An 18,377-nucleotide genomic window follows, 5' to 3' on the forward strand; every position below is an offset into this window, starting at 1 on the left:
TGGATTTGCCTCCAAAAGTCTCTAGTGGAGGAGACATGTGGCATAGTGCAACGAGATTTGTGGGTGGTTGTCACATTAGTGAGGTGTAAGCAGCATGAGGAGATCATAGAGTGGCCCAATGACAAAATCAGGAGGTGGCAGCAGCATCAGGAGGAGGCCACAAAGTGGCATAATGACAGTGTGGAGCTAGTAGCAGCATCAGGAGGCCACATAGTGGCACAATGACAGTGTGGAGGTGGCAGCAGCAGCATCATGAGGGACACTGAATCGCACAATGACATGGTGTGATGGTGGCGACAGCAGCAGCGTCAGGAGGAGGCCACAGAGTGGCACAATGACAGTGTGGAGGTGGCAGCAGCATCAAGAGGCCACAGAGAGGCAAAATGACAGTTTGGAGGTGGCAACAGCAGTAGAATTAAGAGGCCACAGAGTGGCACAATGACAGTGTGGAGGTAATGGCAGCAGTAACATCAGGAGGAGGCCACAGGGTGGCACAATGACAGGGTGAGGAGGTGGCGGCATCAGCAGCATCAGGAGGAGGCCACAGAGTGGCACAATGACAGTGTGAAGGTGGCAGCACCAGCATCAAAAGGCCACAGAGTGGCACAATGACAGAGTGTGGAGGTGGCAGCAGCAGCATCAGGAGGAGGACACAGGATGGCACAATGACAGTGTGGAGGTGGCAGCATGAGGAGACCACAAAGTGGAACAATGACAGAGAGTGGAGGTGGCAGCATCAAAAGGAGGCCACAGAGTGGCACAATGACATACTGTGGAGCTGGCAGCAGCATCATGAGGATACAGAGTGGCACAATGACAGTGTGAAGGTGGCAGCACCATCAGGAGGATGCCACAGAGTGGCACAATGACAGTGTGGAGGTGGCAGCAGCAGCATCATGCGGACACAGAATGGCACAATAACTGTGGAGGTGGCAGCAGCATTAGAAGGCCACAGAGTGTCACAATGACATAGTGTGGAGTTGGCAATAGAAACAGCAGCCTCAGGAGACAGCCACAGAGTGGCACAATGACAGTGCGGAGGTGGCAGCAGCAGCATCAGGAGGAGGACACAGGATGGCACAATGACAGTGTGGAGAGTGGCACAATGACATACTGTGGAGCTGGCAGCAGCATCATGAGCACACAGAGTGGCACAATGGCAGTGTGTAGGTGACAGCAGCATCAGGAGGATGCCACAGAGTGGCACAATGACAGTGTGGAGGTGGCAGCAGCATCATGAGGACACAGAGTGTCACAATGACATAGTGTGGAGGTGGTAGCAGCATCAGGAGGAGGCCACAGAGTTGCACAATGACAGTGTGGAGGTGGTAGCAGCATCAGGAGGAGGCCACAGAGTGACACAATGACAGTGTGGAGGTGGCAGCAGCATCAAGAGGCCACAGAGAGGCAAAATGACAGTTTGGAGGTGGCAACAGCAGTAGAATTAAGAGGCCACAGAGTGGCACAATGACAGTGTGGAGGTAATGGCAGCAGTAACATCAGGAGGAGGCCACAGGGTGGCATAATGACAGTGTGAAGGTGGCAGCACCAGCATCAAAAGGCCACAGAGTGGCACAATGACAGAGTGTGGAGGTGGCAGCAGCAGCATTAGGAGGAGGACACAGGATGGCACAATGACAGAGTGTGGAGGTGGCCGCAGCAGCATGAGGAGGCCACAGAGTGGAACAATGACAGAGAGTGGAGGTGGCAGCAGCAGCATCAAAAGGAGGCCACAGAGTGGCACAATGACATACTGTGGAGCTGGCAGCAGCATCATGAGGATACAGAGTGGCACAATGACAGTGTGAAGGTGGCAGCACCATCAGGAGGATGCCACAGAGTGGCACAATGACAGTGTGGAGGTGGCAGCAGCAGCATCATGAGGACACAGAATGGCACAATAACTGTGGAGGTGGCAGCAGCATTAGAAGGCCACAGAGTGTCACAATGACATAGTGTGGAGTTGGCAATAGAAACAGCAGCCTCAGGAGACAGCCACAGAGTGGCACAATGACAGTGTGGAGGTGGCAGCAGCAGCAGCATCAGGAGGAGGACACAGGATGGCACAATGACAGTGTGGAGAGTGGCACAATGACATACTGTGGAGCTGGCAGCAGCATCATGAGCACACAGAGTGGCACAATGGCAGTGTGTAGGTGACAGCAGCATCAGGAGGATGCCACAGAGTGGCACAATGACAGTGTGGAGGTGGCAGCAGCATCATGAGGACACAGAGTGTCACAATGACATAGTGTGGAGTTGGCAACAGAAACAGCAGCATCAGGAGACGGCCACAGAGTGGCACAATGACAGTGTGGAGGTGGCAGCAGCAGAATCAGGAGGAGGACACAGGATGGCACAATTACAGTGTGGAGGTGGCAGCAGCAGCATGAGGAGACCACAGAGTGACACAATAACTGTGAAGGTGGCAGAAGCATCAGGAGGCCACAGAGTGGCACAATGACAGAGTGTGGAGGTGTCAGCATCATCATCAGGAGGCCACAAAGTGGCACAATAACTGTGAAGGTGGCAGCAGCATCAGAAGGCCACAGAGTAGCACAATGACATAGTGTGGAGTTGGCAACAGAAACAGCAGTACAAGGATAAGGCTACAGGGTGGCACAATGACAGAGTGTGGAGGTGGCAGCAGCATCATCAGGAGGAGGCCACAGAGTGGCACAATGACAGTGTGGAGGTTGCAGCAGCATCAGGAGGCCATAGAGTGACACAATGACAGAGTGTGGAGGTGGCAGCAACAGCATCAGGAGGCCACAGAGTGGCACAATGATAGAGTGTGGAGGTGGTGGCAGCAGCAGCATCAGGAGGAGGCTACGGGGTGGCACAAGGACAGTGTGGAAGTGGCAGTAGCAGCATTAGGAGACCACAGAGTAGCACAATAACAGAGTGTGGAGGTGGCAGCAGCATCAGGAGGAGGACACAAGATGGCACAATGATAGAGTGTGGAGGTGGTGGCAGCAGCATCAGGAGGAGGCTACAGGGTGGCACAAGGACAGTGTGGAAGTGGCAGCAGCAGCATTAGGAGACCACAGAGTGGCACAATAACATAGTGTAGAGGTGGCAGCAGCATTAGAAGTAGGCCACAGGGTGGCACATTAACAGTGTAAAGTTGGCAGCAGAAGCATCAGGAGTAGTAGTCGAACAACAAAGTGCTCGGGTGCTCTGGCCGAACACACCGGGATGCTCGGGTGCTCTACCGAGCGCCTGAGTATAATGGAAGTCAATGGGATAACTCTGAAGAGGGGAGGGTGCCTGGTTCATAGGAAAAGTTCAGAAATTTATGGAAACACCACCGATTCCCAGGTTGCTGTTGGGAATGATGTTGTCCGAGTAGTACGCCATTTTTACAGACTGACAATAATACGCACAAACCCTCTAAAAGGTTGTAGGTGAGAGCCTGAAGGTGAGCTGACCCTCTAAAACATTATATGCGAGGGCCTGCAGATGAGCTGACTCATTAAAAGATTATAGGTGAAGGCCTGCTGGTGAGCTGACCCTGTAAAAAATTATATGCGAGTGCCTGCTGGTGAGCCGACTCTGTAAAATATTATATGCGAGGGCCTGCTGGTGAACTGACCTGTAAAAGATTGTGGGTGAGGGCCTGCTGGTGAGCTGACCCTGTAAAAAATTACATGCGAGGGCCTGCTGGTGAGCTGATCCTCTAAAAGGTTGCAGGTTAGAGCCTGAAGGTGAGCTGACCATCTAAAAATTATATGCAAGGACCTTCAGTTGAGATGACCCTGTAAAACATTGTAAGTGAGGGCCTGCTGGTGAGCTGACCCACAAAAAATTATATGCGAGGGCCTGCAGCTAAGCTGACCCTGTAAATCATTATATGCGAAGGGGCATATATGCGAGGGCACTATATGCGACGTATAAGCATGTTAATATGATGGAAAAGGAGAAGGAGGATGAGAAAAGGAAAATTCAACCATATACCCTTGTTTGTGGTGAAAGGGGTGCATGAGAATACAGTGTATTCAGTACATTAAAAACAACACATTTAAAGTGCCTTTATGTTCATCAGTTTCCCTCTGGTGAAGTTGAGAAGTCATGGTTAGAGTTGAGCGGACACCTGGATGTTCGGGTTCGGCAGGTTCGGCCAAACTTGAAAAAAGTTCGGGTTCGGGACCCGAACTTAACCCGAACCCGTACCCCATTGAAGTTAAAGGGGAACCGAACTTTTGGGCACTAAAATGGCTCTAAAATAGTCCTGGAAAGTGCTAGAGGGCTGCAAAATGCATCAAAATATGCTTAAGAGCATGACAACTGTTCTGCAAACACATGTGGATAGGGAAATGACTTAAAATAACAGAAAATACAGAAAATTTTAAAATAACAATCTGGATCTAGGAGGTTGAGGAGGCAGTGGATGGGAGGATGTGGCGGTGTAGGTTGACTTGACGGTGTAGGTGGAAGCGGCGGTGAAGGAGGAATAGTTTTTTTTTTTTATTGGGGTATCCCCCAAAATATTGGGACATATAACAAAATAAAACAAAGAATAAGTGCACTTGAGTACAAGAATGGATGGTTGAGGCTGGTATAAATGTCTATTCTGCACAAGGTACGGACAAGTCCTGTGGGATCCATGCCTGGTTCATTTTAATAAACGTAAGCTTGTCCACTTTGGCTGCGGCCTGTGATAATGCTCTCTGCCATGCTAAACACACATTCACACTATACACTGGCTGCAGGGCAGGTCAGCACCTCCAAGGCTGACAAAGCTTTTCCACATTTGGGCCATGCTAACCGTGCCTTCTCAGGTGCTGGTGGTGCCCCAGCTGCGTTGGCGACCTCTTCCTCCTCCTCTGCCTTCGCCTTGTGCTTCCACTGTGCCCCCGCTGTCAGGTGGGAATGCTATCATCAGCGTGCGCCTGTAGTCACGCGTCTTCCGATCAGTAACAGATGTTTCACTAAATTTAGTTCCCTGTCAGCAATGCAGAGCAGGGGTTCATTCATGGTAAAAGGGAGATCATGTTGCAATGAGCAGGACAGTGGTACGATGGCCAATGATGCAGTCGGTCAGGATATGTAAATATATTTATGAGTTATTCGTGACGCCAATTGCAGCTTGCGCAGGTACTGTTGCAGGGCCCTTTAAGATGTTATAATTCACGTACAAGGTGAGGAATGCCAGAGGGGAATAATGTCTCTGTATAGTGTCAACGGTGTCTCCTACCTTAGTACGGCTGGACTCCTGGATCCTGGCTCACTTGCAATAGAAGTAACTGAGGAACTTTGGTAAAAGTAACTGAGATCCAGACTGGTAATATAATCCAACTTGTCTTTACTTAATAGCAGCAGTAGTCCATACAAGTTACAGCATAAGTATTTAGGTCCCAGCAGGTATAGGCAATGTATGGCAGGGATCAATATCTCTTCTGCTTCTATACTATGTGCCTGGAGAATCTGGCAGGTATTTATCTTCTGCTCTGTCTTCTGCTTGTAATGGGCCTGACTAACTGAGGAGGTATTTGGCTTCTCCTGGACTCTGGATATGTACTCACAGCTTGGCTCACAGGGAATGCTTCTTCCTGGAGGCTGGAGGTGGCTGCTTTTCTTGTCAACCAGCTGAGGCTAATGGCTCAGGCTGGGAAGAGTGATCTTTGGCCTCAGCCGAGGCAAGACCCTGTCTTGGGATCCCTGTTTCTGGGAGCTCCTACTAACACAGCCTACCCCAAGTGGGGGTAGCTGGTACACTAAACTAAACTTCCCCCCCCCCCCCCCCCAATGAGACAGGACATGGGACCAGCCCACTTCTGCTCACAGAGGGGGGAGCTAAAACTGGAATGAACTATTCCAGTCTAGCAATACTAAACTGGCTATGATCCTGATCATACATTGCTGCCACCTGCTGGTGTAGAGGGAAATTACAGCATAATATATGAAACAGGCCTAGAAATACATAGAATGACATTAATGACAGTATAATTTACATAGACGGACAATAAAATTACACTTAACATGTTGTAGCAGGGAAAGAGAGTTTAGTAACATACTTCAGGATGTTACAATGTCACCCAGCAATACAACAGAGGATTGTGAGAGATTTAGGCCCCAGTCACCCAGGCACAGCAGGGGTTCATTCACGGCAAAAGGGGTTCATGTCACCCAGCAATACAACTGAGGATTTTGAGAGATTTAGGCCCCTGTCACCCAGGCACAGCAGGGGTTCATTCACTGCAAAAGGGGCTTCATGTCACCCAGCAATACAACAGAGGATTTTGAGAGATTTAGGCCCCTGTCACCAAGGCACAGCAGGGGTTCATTCACGGCAAAAAGGGGATCATGTCACCCAGCAATACAACAGAGGATTTTGAGATATTTAGGCCCCAGTCACCCAGACACAGCAGGGGTTCATTCACTGCAAAAGGGGGTTCATGTCACCCAGCATTACAACAGAGGATTTTGAGCGATTTAGGCTGAGTTCACACGGGCGAGATTTCCGCGCGGGTGCAATGCGGTAGGTGAACGTATTGCACCCGCACTGAATCCGGCACCATTCATTTCTATGGGGCTGTGCACATGAGCGATTTTTTTCACGCATCACTTCTGCAATGCTTTAAAATCGCAGCATGCTCTATATTCTGCGTTTGTAACGCAGGACAGGCCCCATAGAAATGAATGGGGCTGAGTGAAAATCGCAAGCATCCGCAAGCAAGTGCGGATGCGGTGCGATTTTCACTCATGGTTGCTAGGTGACAGTCTATTCACTGTATTATTTTCTCTTATAACATGGTTATAAGGGAAAATAATAGCATTCTGAATACAGAATGCTTAGTACAAGGGCAATTGAGGGTTAAAAAAATAAAAAATAAATTAACTCACCTTGTCCTCTTCATCGCGCAGTTCCCGGTCTCTTCTGATGAGCTGTCGGCTAAAGGACCTTTGGTGACGTCAGATCACATGCTCCAATCACATGGTACATCACCACGGTGATGTACCATGTGATTGGAGCATGTGATCTGACGTCACCAAAGGTCCTTTAGCCGACAGCTCATCAGAAGAGACCGGGAACTGCGCGATGAAGAGGACAAGGTGAGTTAATTTATTTTTTATTTTTTTAACCCTCAATTGCCCTTGTACTAAGCATTCTGTATTCAGAATGCTATTATTTTCCCTTATAACCATGTTATAAGGGAAAATAATACAATCTACACTACAACTAACCCAAACCTGAACTTCTGTGAAGAAGTTCGGGTCTGGGTACCACAGTCGGTTTTTTATCACGCGAGTGCAAAACACATTGCACCCGCGTGATAAACACTGAACATCGGAACGCAATCGCAGTCAAAACTGACTGCAATTGCGTACCCAATCGCGCGGGTTTGCCGCAATACACCGGGACGCATCCGGACCTAATCCGGACACGCCCGTGTGAACTCAGCCTTAGGCCCCTGTCACCCAGGCACAGCAGGGGTTCATTCATGGCAAAACCGGGATCATGTCACCCAGCAATAGAACAGAGGATTTTGAGAGATTTAGGCCCCTGTTAGCAATGCAGAGCATGGGTTCATTCACTGCAAAAGGGGGTTCATGTCACCCAGCATTACATCAGAGGATTGTGAGAGATTTAGGCCCCTGTCACACAGGCTCAGCAGGGGTTCATTAACGGCAAAAGGCAGTTCTTGTTAACCAGCAATACAACAGAGGATTTGGAGAGATTTATGCCCCTGTCACCCAGGCACAGCACAGTAAAATGTCACCTGACAATTGAAAATAAGATTTTTTTCAATTTAGGGCACTAAAATTGGCACTTTATTTTTATTAAAATGGCTCTAAAATAGTTCTTGAAAAGGCTAGAGGGATGTAAAAGGCAGTAAAATGTGCTTAAGAGCTTGAAAACTCAGAGAAGGAGGTGGATATGGAGTCGGAGGTTGAGCTATGTCAAATCCGTATTTATGGCCTAAATGTGACAGTCACTTATGCACGTGTCATCCCAGATGTGCAGTATATTAGAGGGTTTTTTCACCCCAGTAACCAAAAAGCCATATTTCTTGCCTAAATGTGACAGTCACTTATGTGTATGCTGTGTAGCAGGGTGGGCTCCCCAGAATACAGCGAAGTCACAGACAAGGAAAGCGACACTGACACCAGCTGAATATGCAAGAACAGAAACTTTACTTAGGCAAAAAGTAATAACACAGGCATAACCAAAACAATACAAATACGCATAGAAAACGCTATATCCCAGACCCACAGTCAATGTCCCTACCCACTGGACAGGCCTAGCCGATGGCGGACACAGCAGAGCCTGCAACTCGTGCTGTGCCGCTACAGAGGACTGACCTAGCCGATGGCGGACACAACAGCGCTGCAGAACAGTCCCAAACAATCTGGCAATAATACTAACTATTTCATTTCAGGCCTAGGCTTAGTCTCTGTTTTTCAGGCGCCACTAGTGTAAAGCATGGAGTAAACGGGTGTACTGACCTTCATCCGTTCTGGGCCCTAGGATGCCACTTACCCGGGATGGCCACCAAGCTCTCGGCAACCGTGCGGCCTTGTTTGATGATGAGGCTTTCTGTCCACACACTGAAACTGGTCTTCTTGGGACAACCTCTCTTTTAAAGAGCTGGATTCATAAGGAGACGACAGCTACTCTCCTTCCTTTATGCGTCCATTCACTGCCAGACATCTGCAAGCCAGGATGGAATCGGATTCAGTCCCTCACAGCACAATCCTTCCACCATGTCAGATCAACACTTCCTGTTTCACTCACAAGCAGCAGCATGAGTCATCACCTACTTTACATATGCAAGTCCTAGAGTGTGCTGGTTGTAGCTGCAAAACAGTCGCCTCTAGTGCCCGGAATGCCAAATGACAGTTTAAAGAGGACCTTTCACCGAATATGACAATGTGAACTAAGTATACAGACATATAGAGCGGCGCCCGGGGATCTCACTGCACTTACTATTATCCCTGGGCGCCACTCCGTTCTCCCGCTATGCCCTCCGGTATCTTCGGTCACAAAGTTATGGTAGGCGGAGTCTGCCCTTGTTCTGCTGTATTGCTGGCCAATCGCAGCGCAGAGCTCACAGCCTGGGAGGTTATTTTCTCCCAGGCTGTGAGCTCTGTAATGTGATTGGCCAGCGCTACAGCAGAACAAGGGAAGACTCCGCCTACCATAACTTAGTGACTGAAATCTCTGCCTACTATAACTTAGTGAGCGAAGATACCGGAGGGCATAGCGGGAGAACGGAGCGGCGCCCGGGGATAATAGTAAGTGCAGTGAGATCCCCGGGCGCCGCTCCATATGTCTGTATACTTAGTTCACATTGTCATAATCGGTGAAAGGTCCTCTTTAAGTAAACTTTAAACATAAACCTTATACAGGCAGAGCTTATTCACAATCTCACATATGCATGTGTAATCCCAGATGTGCAGTATATCCAAGGCTTTTTTCACCCCAGTATGCCAAAGCCGTATTTATGGCCTAAATGTGACAGTCACTTATGCACGTGTAATCCCAGATATGCAGTATATCAGAGGCTTTTTTCACCCCAGTAACCAAAAAGCCGTATTTCTGGCCTAAATGTGACAGTCACTTATGCATGTGTAATCGCAGATGTGCACTATATTTAACAGATGTATTTTTTTAACCCTAGTAAGCAAAAAGCAGTATTTCTGGACTTGCAGACATGCAGATAGCCTGTGCTGGTGCACTATTGTTGCATAAAATGGCTGCCGATCAGGTATTGATATTGACTAACTGAAGAAAAAAAAAGTTAGTTTTTAGCAGTAGTTGGCTCAGGGCAGGCTTAAAAAAGTTGTGCACTGCACCCACAAAATGCTTTTGCTGTAGATCGCTGATTACATAAACCAGTTCTTGATAAGATTTCTCTCTGATCTCTCCCTCACAGCAGCTGCAGCCTCTCCCTACACTAATCCGAGCAGTGTGACGGGCGGCGCTACGTGACTCCAGCTTAAATAGAGGCTGGGTCACATGCTGCAGTTGGCCAATCACAGTCATGCCAATAGTAGGCATGGCTGTGATGGCCTTTTGGGGCAAGTAGCATGACGCTTGTTGATTGGCTGCTGTACAGCCTTTCAAAAAGCGCCATAAAAATCGCTGAACACCAAAACCCGAACCCAAACTATTATGTAAATGTTCGGGTTCGGGTCCAGGTGCCGAAAACCCTAAAGTTTGGTACGAACCCGAACTTTACAGTTCGGGTTCGCTCAACTCTGTTTATAAGCTGTAAGCCATAATCATCCAAATTATAACAAATAAAAACTTGAAATATCTCGCTTTGCATGTAATGAGTTTATCTCATATGTTAGTTTCACCTTTTTAATTGCATTACTGAAATAAATGAACTTTTTTAATTCAAATTTTTCGAGTTTCACCTGTATAACCACCACCGACGTGAACTTAGAATGTATTTTTCTGTTTGTACTGACATAGGCCACTATACGCTTTCACGAGAATTAACTGCAGAAATTCACTGAGAATATATTTTCCTTGTTGTACTGGAATACGACCCTATACGTTTTGACCAGAAAAACTGCAACAGTCTGGTGCGTATATATTTTTCTTTGTTTACTGAAATACCCCCTATACGCTTTAAACAGAAATAACTGCAACAGTGCAGTGCGTATATATATTTTTTGTAGTACTAAAATACGCCCCTATATGCTTTTACCAGAAATAACTGCAACAGTGCGTATATATTTTCCTTTTTTTACTGAAATACGCCCCTATACGCTTTCACCATAAATAACTGCAACAGTGCAGTGAGTATATATTATTATTTTTTTTACTGAAATAAACCCCTATATGCTTATACTAGAAATAACTGCAGAAGTGAACTGAGAATATATTTTTCTTTCTGTACTGAAATACACCCCTATACGCTTTCAAGAGAAATAACTGCAGAAGTTCCTGAAGTGGTTCCTCTGCCTGAAGTGACACTGTACTGACGGGAGCAGGCACAGCAATGTTTAACAATGGTGTAAGGAACCATTTTAGAGGATCCGTTTCTGTCATTAAATTTTCAACAGTCTGCATAGGCTCTACAGGCTTAACTGGTAGTTCAGGCACTTGAATTGGAGGCTAATGTTCCTCTGCAACAGTTTCATCTGGAAGGATTTCTCCTTGAGTATCTTTCTCCTTGTTACACAGTTTCAAGAGATTGTGATATACCATTTGAGGTAATTTGTTTTCTCTGGTGATCTCATAGGTGTCAGTTGCTGGATTGGGGATAGCTGAAACGATGTAGGGGTCTCTTTCCCACTTTCTGTCCAACTTGCTGATGTGCTGATTGTTCTTTAACCACACACAATCACCAATTTCAAGAGGCTCTGCTTTGGCAGGTTGGTCATAATCTTTTTGCTGCCTTTTCTAAGCATGTTCCATGCTGTGGTGAACAATTTCTTGTGCATCAGCTAGATGTCTTTGGTGCTCGCTCACCCAATCAGTTTTTGGCAATGGATTGATGGCATCAGGCACTTGTACATCCAAAGTATGGTCAGCAGGTAGTTTACCTTGTCGGCCAAACATGAGGTAGTAAGGTGTATACCCAGTGGAACAGTGAATGGTATTATTATAGGTATACATCAATTGAGGCAAAAGAGTAGGCCAATCATTCCTGGTAGCAGGTGGCACAGCTCTAAGCATTTCTATTAGGGTCTGGTTAATTTTTTCACAAAGTCCATTACCTTGGGGATGGTGAGTAGTGATGTCCCGAATCGTTCGCCGGCAAATAGTTCCCGGCGAATATAGCTTGTTCGCGTTCGCCGCTGCGGGCGAACATATGCGATGTTCGGTCCGCCCCCTATACATCATCATTGAGTAAACTTTGACTCTCTACCTCATAGTCAGCAGACACATTCAGCAGCAGATCTTCCCTCCCAGACCCTCCCACCTCCAGGACAGCATCCATTTTAGATTCATTCGGAATCTGCATTCACAGTGAGAGGAGGGAGAGTACTGCTGCTGCTGATTCAATAGGGAAAGCGTTAGCTAGGGCATAGTTCTGTGTCCACAGACTCATCTGCTGTAAGGACAACGTCCAGACATCACCCCAAAAACCCCTTTTCAGGGCTGGTACATCAGTCTGCTTTTTTTCCCCCATATATATATATATATATATATATATATATATATATATATATTGCAGTTGCCTGACTGCCCGTGTGTGAGAGGCTGCAGGCTCAGTCATAGACAGCACTGTGTGCACAGTGCACACCATTCATACAGGGTGTGACAGAAAAAAAAATATTATATTTAATATTTGTCTGTGATCTAATCACATTAGCAAGCCCGTGTGTGTCAGGCACCCACACATACTGTATTGTGTCCACTGGCTAGTGGCTGGCTAGGCCTGCACTCATACCGTTACAGGGTGTCATTCCCTCAAATACCTTTCAGATAAAAAAAATCAATTTAAAATTGAACTGTGATCTAATCACATTAGCAAGCCCGTGTGTGTCAGGCGCCCACACATACTGTATTGTGTCCACTGGCTAGTGGCTAGGTCTGCACTCATACCGTTAAAGGGTGTCATTCACTCAAATACCTTTCAGATTAAAAAAATTAAATTTAAATTGTCACTGTGATCTAATCACATTTGCAAGCCCGTGCGTGTCAGGCGCCCACACATACTGTATTGTGGCCACTGGCTAGAGGCTAGGTCTGCACTCATACCGTTACAGGGTGTCATTCACTCAAATACCTTTCAGATTAAAAAAATTCAATTTAAAATTTAACTGTGATCTAATCACATTTGCAAGCCCGTGTGTGTCAGGCCCCCACACATACTGTATTGTGTCCACTGGCTAGTGGCTGGTTCGGCCTGCACTCATACCGTTACAGGGTGTCATTCCCTCAAATACCTTTCAGATAAAAAAAATCAATTTAAAATTGAACTGTGATCTAATCACATTTTCAAGCCCCTGTGTGTCAGGCCCACACAGAGTGTACTGTGCCCACTGCCCACCACTTATATAGAGTGGCACAGTACCTTGCACGCAAAGTAATACTTATCTAATAAAAAATGACAGGCAGAGGAAGGCCACGCCGCAGGGGCCGTCATGTTCGTGGTACTGTGATTTCCACTGGCCCTGGAATAATGCCCAGTGTTCAGAGGCCACGTACCCTGAACCCAAAAAATTCTGAGAAAATAGTTGACTGGCTTACACAGGACACCTAATCTTCAGTTTCCGCTAAGAACCTTGACGCACCATCCTCCTCCAGCTCAGCTTTGGTCACCACCCTCCCGCCCGCCGCCACCACCACCACAGCCACTTCACTTGATCCCTCAGAGGAGTTATTTACACATCAGTTGTATGAAATTAGTGATGCGCAACCATTATTGCCAGGGGATGTAGATAACAGGGATATGTCTCAGTCAGGCAGCATTACACACATGGACGTACAGTGTGATGATGATGATGATGATGTTGTACCCGCTGCTGCTTCCTTTGCTGAGGTGTCAGATACAAGTGAAGTGGTTGATGATGATGATGTGTCCGTGGATGCCACGTGGGTGCCTGCCCGAAGAGTAGAAGAAGAGGGGGAAAGTTCAGAAGGGGAGACAGAGAGAAGGAGGAGACGAGTTGGAGGCAGGGGGAGGTCGTCGCAAGGAGCTAGTGGCATAGTCAGACAGCATGTATCGGCACCCGGGGTCAGCCAGACAGCACGCCAATCAACGCATGCTGTTGCCACCACCAGAATGCCATCATTGCAAAGTTCAGCAGTGTGGCATTTTTTTTGTGTGTCTGCCTCTGACAACAGCGATGCCATTTGCAACCTGTGCCAAAAGAAACTGAGTCGTGGGAAATCCAACACCCACCTAGGTACAACTGCTTTGCGAAGGCACATGATCGCACATCACAAACGCCTATGGGATCAACGCATGATGACGAGTAGAAGCAGCACACAAGCTCAAAGCCACCATCCTCCTCCTGGTCCAGCATCTTCAGCCACGTCAACCACTGCTGTCCTCCTTGCCCCCTCTCAACCACCCGCCACTCCGCCTCTCACCTTGAGCAGTTCCATCTCATCTGCCCACAGTCAGGTGTCTGCAAAGTACGGTCAGGTCAGGTATATCACCTACACTGCGCATTGGGTCAACCTGCTGACGGCTGCCAAGCATGGAATGCGTGGCTCTGAAGCGGAGTTGGTGACACAGCCACGACTTGCAGGCAGGCCTACTGCCACCTCCTCTTCTCCTCCTACTCCATCCTCTTCCATAACCTCCTCGGCTGAGTCCTCTTCTGCTGCCGCGTCTGGCTGCACATCAACTGAACCCCCCCACCTCCCCAGGGGCTATTCCGCATCCCGGATATGACAGTGTCACGCTGTCTTGGGGTTGACTTGTCTGAAAGCAGAGAGCCACACCGGACCAGCACTCCTGTCCGCCCTGAACGCACAGGTGGATCAGTGGCTGACCCCGCACCAACTGGAGATCGGCAAAGTGGTGTGTGACAATGGAAGCAATTTGTTGGCGGCATTGAATGTGGGCAAGTTGTCACATGTGCCGTGCATGGCACGTGTTGAATCTCATTGTACAACGCTTTGTGTCTAAGTACCCAGGCTTACAGGATGTCCTCAAGCAGGCCAGGAAGGTGTGTGGCCATTTCAGGAGTTCCTACACGGCCATGGCGCACTTTGCAGACATTCAGCGTCGAAACAACATGCCAGTGAGGCACTTGATTTGCGACAGCCCGACACGTTGGAATTCAACACTCCTAATGTTCGACCGCCTGCTCCAACAAGAAAAAGCCGTCAATGAGTATTTGTATGACCGGGGTGCTAGGACAGCCTCTGCGGAGCTGGGAATTTTTTTGCCACGCTACTGGACGCTCATGCGCAATCTTGTAGGCTCATGCGTCCTTTTGAGGAGGTGACAAACCTAGTCAGTCGCACTGAAGGCACCATCAGCGACCTCATCCCATTTTTTTTTTTTATCCTGGAACGTGCCCTGCGAAGAGTGCTGGATCAGGCTGTAGATGAGCGTGAAGAGGAAGAGTTGTGGTCACCATCACCACCAGAAACAGCCTTGTCATCATTGCTTGCCGGACCTGCGGCAACGATGCAAGAGGAGTATGAGGAACAGGAGTCAGAGGAGGAATGTGGCTTTGAGGAGGAGGAAGACCAACTACAGCAGGCATCCCAGGGTGCTCGTTGTTGTCACCTATCTGGGACCTGTGGTCTTGTACGTGGCTGGGGGGAAGAACAGACCGTCAATGACATCAGTGAGGAGGAGGAACGGGAAATGAGTAGCTCGGCATCCAACCTTGTGCAAATGGGGTCTTTCATGCTGTCGTGTCTGTTGAGGGACCCTCGTATAAAAATGATGAAGGAGAACGACCTGTACTGGGTGGCCACGCTACTAGACCCCCGGTATAAGCAGAAAGTGGCGGAAATGTTACCAAATTACCGGAAGTCAGAAAGGATGCAGCAGTTCAAAACCAAACTAAAAAATATGCTTTACACAGCTTATAAAGGGGATGTCACAGCACAACGGGAATATAACTGGGGAAGAGGTGAAATTAATCCTCCTCCTACCACAACCACGGCGGCAAGGACAGGACGCTTTACAGATGTGTTGTTGATGGAGGACATGCGGAGCTTTCAGTCCTACACATCGCCACAGCCCTTCGGAATCCAGCCTTAGAGAACGACTCGACCGACAGGTGGCAGACTACCTCGCCTTAACTGCAGATATCGACACTCTGAGGAGCGATGAACCCCTTGACTACTGGGTGTGCAGGCTTGACCTGTGGCCTGAGCTATCCCAGTTTGCGATAGAACTTCTGGCCTGCCCCGCTTCAAGTGTCCTGTCAGAAAGGACCTTCAGTGCAGCAGGAGGCATTGTCACTGACAAAAGAATTCGCCTCGGTCAAAAAAGTGTTGATTACCTCACCTTCATTAAGATAAATGAGGCATGGATCCCGAAGGGACTAACAGTAGGGGATACTTTTGACTAACAAAAGGCCTGATGACATGCCTTGGCCTCAAAATGATCCCTACGCTGCTGTATTTAATGTCTGCATACCGGATGACTTTCGTGAATTCTCCGCCACCAACTAGGGTTCAAGCCGCAATGTTTTAGTCACCTTTCTGCCTTGAAAACATAAATTTTTCCGGCCGCTGCTACAACAGCGGCTGCAACAATAACATTGTTTTTCAGGCATGTGTACATGCCAAATTTTTCTGGCCTCTGGTGCTGCACTGTGGCTGCAAAAACAAAACAAAAAAAGGCACATACAAGTGTCAATTCCCCTTTCGTGATCGTTACCTTGTTGTGGTGAAGGGGCTTGCGTATCACAATGAAGCGATCATCACCTCTATGAGTGTGTTGGCAATGTTGCCACACCCCAGATTATAAGGCTGTTGCTTCATTATGATCAGACAAAAAGCGATCTGGACGGCTGGATGTTTTTTCACAGAAAAAAAACTAAATTTTTTAAATTTATCTTTTTGTAAGTTGTATGGGTGGGTTTTTAATACATAAATAAAAAAAAAAGCATAATAAAGTCTCTTAATAGTTTATTAGAAATAATGCAGACAATTTCAAAAATCCCCATCAATTCCAATACAAATCAAGTACAAAGCTCAGAACTAAATTATTCCAGGATGTCGTAATGATTCGTTAATTCGACAATGGTTAATCATTTCGACACACATCATTTCGTCCCCCCGTATAGGGGACGTAACAGGGATTAAACTGATAGGAATAGTACTAGTTAAGACATCACTCATATAGGATGTCACAGCACATTGCTCCGTGCACGTGCAGTGCCCCAACTTGGGAGTAAGAGGACCGACAAAGCTGCTTTTTCCATCTCCCGGTTCCTAAAATCAATTCAGTTTGGTGTATTAGAGTTTGGTCTATCACTGTGAAGGCAGTCGAAGATACCCGGCCTAAATTTTTTTTCACAAAAGACAATCCCACCCTGATATGGGACGTAACAGGGATTAAACTGATAAGAATAGTACTACAGAAAATAGCACTCATATCGGGTGTGACAGTAAATTGCACGGCGCAGACGCAGTGACCGTGGCTTGGATTCAAACAAAGGGGAGGGAGCCAGCGTTTTTTTAACCATCTCCCCCCGTTCGAAAAATCTATTTAATAAATGGACCCCAGATTGGGGACGTCACGTAACAGGGATTAAACTGATGAGAATAGTACTACAGAAAATAGTACTCATATCGGGTGTGACAGTAAATTGCATGGCGCAGACTCGGTGACCGTGGCATAGATTCAAACAAAGGGGAGGGAGCCTGCAATTTTTTAACCATCTCCCCGTTCGAAAAATCTATTTAATAAATGGACCCCAGATTGGGGACGTAACAGGGATTAAACTGATGAGAAGAGAGAACTACAGGAAATAGCACTCATATCGGGTGGGACAGTAAATTGCACGGCACAGACGCAATGACCGTGGATTCAAACAAAGGGGAGGGAGCCAGCTTTTTTTAACCATCTCCCCATTCGAAAAATCAATTTAATTCACCTTTCCGGGACCCTTGGTGTTGTACGTGGCTGGGTGGAGAAAGAAACCTTCAATGACATCAACGGGACATGGCTAGCTTGGTATCCAACCTTGTGCAAATGGGAAGTTTGCGGTTGGGCGGTGCATTAAAAGGGGAGTTTGGTCTGTCAATGTCTGTAAAGCGGGCGTAACCCTTACACTACCTGATCGATACAACATCATACCTGATCGTATACACACACTGGATGTTATAAACCACGTTGTTCAAAAAAAAATTGGATTGTTAGGTGATTTATGCCCTTTATGGATTAAAATCCAACTCTGCGTCAACTATGTAATTTTCCATGGGAGTTTTGCCATGGATCCCCCTCTGGCATGCCACAGTCCAGGTGTTAGTCCCCTTGAAGCAACTTTTCCATCACTATTGTGGCCAGAAAGAGTCCCTGTGGGTTCTAAAATTCGCCTGCCTATAGAAGCCAATGGCGGTTCGCCCGGTTCGCACGTTCGCAAACATTTGTAGAAATTCGCGTTCGCCGTTCGCGAACGGAAAATTTTATGTTTGCGACATCTCTAATGGTGAGCTGTTGTTCTGATTTTCTGGCAATTGCGAAGCGAACACAGTTCTTTGAAGAGTTGTGATTCAAAGGCAGATCACTGACCTGTAAGAATTCTTTCTGGACATCCGTATGGTAACAGGAAATGTTTCCAGAAGTCCTTAACAGGTACGGCTACAACGAATATGGTGTAGTGGTCAATGATGGTCATAGCGTATGTGTAGCCTGAGCGACTTGGTTCCAGCTTCACGTGGTCAATTGCAACGATCTCCAACTTTGTCTGGCTTACAATAGGATGTTAGGGTGCTCTTTGGTCATGCCTTTCACCTCGTCCAACAGCACAGGAACACTCTCTAT

The sequence above is a fragment of the Bufo gargarizans genome, chromosome 2 (genome assembly GCF_014858855.1).
Source record: "Bufo gargarizans isolate SCDJY-AF-19 chromosome 2, ASM1485885v1, whole genome shotgun sequence".
Classification (NCBI taxonomy): domain Eukaryota; kingdom Metazoa; phylum Chordata; class Amphibia; order Anura; family Bufonidae; genus Bufo; species Bufo gargarizans.